Source organism: Thunnus maccoyii, chromosome 2 (genome assembly GCF_910596095.1).
Source record: "Thunnus maccoyii chromosome 2, fThuMac1.1, whole genome shotgun sequence".
NCBI lineage: Eukaryota > Metazoa > Chordata > Actinopteri > Scombriformes > Scombridae > Thunnus > Thunnus maccoyii.
The window spans coordinates 19,235,753-19,241,210 of record NC_056534.1 but is presented as its reverse complement, the minus strand read 5'-3'; the positions used below and the strand labels follow the sequence as shown (position 1 = coordinate 19,241,210).

At 40.8% G+C, this 5,458-nt stretch overlaps 1 non-coding gene across 1 annotated transcript; it reads right to left on the bottom strand.

The window, feature by feature from the left end:
• Positions 1 to 326: 326 nt before the first annotated feature.
• Positions 327 to 427, bottom strand: LOC121888866. The gene has a single exon (XR_006093355.1). It is a non-coding gene; the product is annotated as a small nucleolar RNA U13 (small nucleolar RNA).
• Positions 428 to 5,458: the final 5,031 nt, after the last annotated feature.

The following is a 5,458-nucleotide window of genomic DNA, read 5'->3' as shown; positions in this document are numbered from 1 at the left end:
AGAAACTGCATTCTTGTGGTATTAGATAGTTTAGTATTTTATTTGTTAGAAGTTAAAGGTGCAGTGTGTAGAATTTAGTGGCATCTAGTCGAACGGACTTGGCAGAAATAGACTGTAATATTCAGTAGTAATTAGTGTATAATCACCTGAAAATAAGAATCATTGTGTTTTTGTTACCTTACCTCAACCTTTTTTGGGTATTGGACCCTCTGCATATTTGGAGTGCCACACATGCCTTTTCTCATGTTTACTTTTCGTCTTCACTTCCTCCGATGTGAAATTTGTGATTTTTAAGCAAAGGAACAACAGTTGTCTTTTTTTTTCAAGTGCAGACGGGCTGAGGTGCAGAGTATAACAAGGTTAAGACAGCACTTTTCACGGTTTGTCCATGAACATGCCAATCATCATCCATTTGAACTGAAAGCATGCTACAACAAATCATTGCGATGCGCATTCGAGTGGACTTGATAATTCATTCAGATATTACATCTATTTGGATAGACCTGAGAGAGTAAAGTGGGGAGTGTTGGATGATGGGAGCGACTAAGTGAGGAGCATAGATCTTCTTTATCCTATGTTTTGAGGAAAATTACGTGTAATATCTGGAGTGTAGTGCATCAATTTACCATAAATAATGCTCATTTTATTATGAACAAAAATAGGTATTACTAAAAGTTTAGTTTAGATAGTTTTTTCTTATATTTTTTTAGTTGAAATATGCTCCAAAGCATATCTTAAAGTGGAGAGCTTCGCCCCTCTAACCAATGAGAGGAAACCAAAGTCAGACCAAAGTCAGGGGTGGGAGCTCACAGCTGTCAATCAATATGTGAACACACTCCACACACTCCTACTACTCCTCTCACACCGAGGCTCCAAGCTAACATTAGCCTCTGGAAGATGTTGCTTATTCACAGGCTAGCAAGTTCCCGATACCTGCATTCTGAGAGCTCCGTTACTTCAGAGTCCCCAGGGAGAAATCTATACACCGAGTGTGCATGATCACAAGGATGGAGGTGAAGGGCTGGATGGAGATGGGGAGAGAGGACCAGAGTGGTTTGCTTTTGAGGTCTCATGGTAGCGCTAGCTTGACTTACAGAACTTGCATATTAGAGCTTTAAAGTATCAAAAGGAAAAGTACTTGTTAGGCAGAAAAATGTTATGTTATTGTCTTTTATTGGATTTATAATAGGCTACTGACACGTTCATGCAGCATTTCAATGCTGTAGCTGATGGAAGTGGAGCTATTTTACATATTAGTGAGTAGTTTAGATAATAACAATGCATTATGTTTTAAAAGCTGATCATAGTTTTTGTATGTAAAAATAAAATATAGTATTGTATATACTAAAAGGTCTAGTAACTTTCAGATGAATGTAGTGGAGTAAAAAGCACAATATTTCCCAGTGAACTGTAGTTGGGCAGAAGTATAAAGTACTGTAGCATCAAACGAAAATACTCAAGTGAAGTAGAAGTATCTTAAGTTCATAATTCAACATTCACTGACATCACAGATTAGAATAGCCTTTATTTGAACTGTATCTTTGGAGAACATTATTTTATGTTAAGACATGTTTTAATTGTCTTGGGATGTAAAAAATAAAGTGCATAATCATATGAATTCCTCCCTTCAGTGGTGTTCCCTCTTAAATGATTGATGCACCAGGCTAATTTATCCTCCTGATTTATCATTATTCACAAGCTCAGGTGCTCTGTGGATCAAAACATATATGGCAAAGTCATAAAGTTGGGAAAAAAAAAACCCAGAACACACAGACTTTGACATGACCCAAACATTTCCCCTCTAACTTTCAGGTACGAAAAAGAACTTCTGTTGCCTCAAAGGTTTCTTTGTCCCAGAAAGTTGTCTTTATTGTTTTAAGTTCTACATTTACACATCTGCACCGGCCCATCAGAGAGTGAAGAGTTGTCCTTAGAAGGGCAGAAAGGATGTGACGCTCGGTTTTTTGGACAAAGTTGTGGGAATGGTGTCACTTAGGAATGTCGGGGCTTCATAGAAAAGCACCTCTACTGTACACACACACTGATCCCATTCCTAAATCACCCAAAATCATCAGTCACATCTTTTAGAACTGAGCTCTGAAGACATAATTTTGCCAGGTGCATGAAGAGAATCCTGTGAATATTTAATAGAAAAATGGAAACTAAACCACAGTAATTTTAAACATTATTATCAGGTCCGTTGACTCTCTGTAACCCAATGGAATAAATAGACACGCTTTGATCCAGACTGTGAAGGTATGTCTCACTGGAAGAGCATCACACGACGTGCTCTCATGCCTGTCTACAGTTTATACACAAGACCGCCGCTGTTGTCACAGATGGCCCTCAGACCTACAAAAGGTGACTGCGTGTGTTTTTCTGTATCTGTGCATTCATACTCTCCTCTATGCAAGTGTCCTCAGGTGCATGTGTGTGTGTGAAAAGAAACCCACTCCAAAGAGCCCTTTGTGCTAATCACTCATCCATGCATTTCTTTGCAATGAATAAAACGTCCTTAGGTTTCCACCACACAGTACAAGCCAGAGATGTTAATCAGGGAACAAGACAGGGATCTGCACAGTGTCTGATCTGGATCACTCTGCCGTGTTTACACAGAGCTTTTTATTACAGGCCAGAGGAGGAGGAAGCGAAAAGTCTTTATCACATTAATAATATCCTCGTCAGATTCCTACAGGACAAGGGGGTGATGGAGAAAACAGATCCAGAGAGGAGAGAGAGAGGGAGGAGCCAGGCAGAGCTGCATTTGAAATGAAAAAAAGAGGATTGTTATCTTGTATATGGCAGCTGAAATGCCAGGGTATGTTTGAGACAAACGAACTAAGTTTCATCCAACCACTTCTAAAGACAAAAGTGTTTACGTGTTTCGAATAGCCACACGTGACGATGGGAGGAAAAGCCTGACGTTGTAAAAAACGTGCAAGATGCAATGAAACGTCTCTCTTCGGAGGCATTCATGATATTGCACTCACTTGTACACGTGAAAACTGATGGAAGTCATTGTGTGACGAATGAAAAAGAACTCAAGAAAGAAGTTAAATGTCTGCCTATTTCTTCACCTCTGCACACTTGGCTAGTTACTCCGTAAACTGGAGGAGCTTGTTGGATTGTCAGTTTTTGGCAATTACCAAAACGCACATCTGCTTTCTGTCCCTAATGAACAGAAATACTGTCGGAAAGATAGCTTCATGATTTCTGCTCAAGCCACGTTTAATAATCTGCAAAAGTAATGAAACTGATGAATCTGATATCTATTAGCAGGATTCAAGGTTATTGTAACTATTGTTCGTGGTAAATGACTTTATTATTTGTTTCTGTTCTTAGCCTACTTTCGTCTTTGATTTAGTATTGCTTTTATTATTGTTTTTCCCCCATTATCTGACTGTTATGACTCCAGCTCAAAGGAAGCCAGATAGAACTGTCAGAACTGTAGGTTGCAAAACGAGGTTTATTGCAATTCAAATAAAGACACAGTAAACAAAAGAACAGAAAGTGATTGGCTGATAACAACGCTGCTGATGCTGGCTGCATTGTGAGAGAGAGAATATGCTGTAGGAGTAGAGGGCTTTTAAAGACCAACAGGTGACAGAGATCAGGGGAGGATGGAGGGAGGAGTTCCAGATTACCTTGAAAATACTTGAAGATACAGAATAACTTTGGACATAACACTGATTTTGGTCTGTTTTCTCTGCACATCTTGGTCAGGTCTCCCCTGCAAAAGAGGTTTCCAACCAGTGGTATTACCTGTCTGACACAGCCTCCCAGTACCCATGTTGGACAGGTGTGGGGTGGTACGGCAGGTGTGATTTCACATGCTGTTAGAAATCCAACAAGTGAACACATTTTAGATACAGTTGAGTAATCTCTACATATCACAATGCCTGTATACGAGGGAGTTTGTGAGTAAAAATGATGGAATTCAAATCAGCAACAGCATGTGGGGCAGCTTAGAGATTAATTACCCACTTTGGTTTATTCTCAGCATGTTTGTGTGTCTTGCTCGAGCCACAGGTGTTCTCACTGCGATTAAATAAACACAACTCCTTCTATCTAAAAAAGAAACTCTTCAAAAGCCTCTGTTTCGCTCACCACCTCCTCCGCTCAACTCTACCTCCCTTAATATCTGTGTCAGTGCTTTCCAGCTCGCCTGCCTCCCCCTCTTCTCTTTCTGCCATCCTCCCCTCAAAGACCTACGTCAAGTGTGTGCGATGCTTCACCAAGTCCGATCCTCCCGTTTCCTCGCAGCCGGCAAAACAGGGAAACGCTGCTGACCTCAAGATGCCTTGAGGAGGAGCTGTGCGAGTGTGTGGGCGTGTGACCTCACGGCAGGCCCCTTCAACTCTCACATTAATGCCTCGCCCGCAGCAAGGTGAGGAAGCACACACACACACACACACACACACACACACACACACATTCCAGTGATCACACACTCCTGAGTCAAACACACACAGACATAAGCACGCCAGTGACCAGTCAAAGAGGCCTGCCAACACCAGTAGACTTCAGTGCACGTCCTGAGGCAGCTCCAGATGTGAAAGACAGAAGTGCATGTTGGTCAAAGCATTACAGCTGCTAATACTTAGAGCTACTGTTACTGATGGAGCGTGGGGAAAGGACGACAGATCCTAAAATAACTCACCTCTGTGTAAAGGCCCTGACACCTGACATGGTCGCTGCAGGGCTGTCGTAGAGTGTCAGAGTCCTAACGTCACTAGTAGATCTCACAGACGTCTTGATCAGCGCCCTTAATTATTTCATAGCTAAATCCATAAAATAAAGAGCGCTGACTGGCTATTCCATTTGGCTGCAGTTTTTGCTGTGTGATCAGGTTCAGCTTTGATTAGTTGGCCTGGGCTGGGGCTAAATCTTTGAGGTTGTGGGTGTGTTTGTGTGTCAGGGCACTAAAAGTCACCTGTCCATCTGTATTGAGGCAACAATATCAATAAATGCTGTCTGACAACAACTACCCAGCTGTTCCACACTACTGTCTTTGCATTAACAATTCATATAAATGGGGTGCAGCTGCATCACAAGTCACATGTTGCTGTCGCAATGTCCACTACAAGCATCGTAAATCAATCTGTTCTGTCTAATATGATCCATTTTTACATTTGAGAGCAATAAAAACACACTAAACACTATTCTTTTAGCCTGCAATTTTATGACATTTCCTAAAGTGACCCAGAATACACAATAAAACCCAGAAATAGTTCAACTTGTTTGTGTGTCTAGCTGATACACATTTTTGTACATAGAGGGCATTCCAGGTTAAATTTTACCCATATTTATTTAAAATATCAAAAATGACCATTTAAAAATATCGTTGTATTCTTTACATTCAGGTCAGGTCACATAAAAGGTCACTTAGGACTGTGACTGTGATTGTGAAAGTTTTTTCTCCATAAACAAACTGTATAAAGCCTAAGAATACACTCTC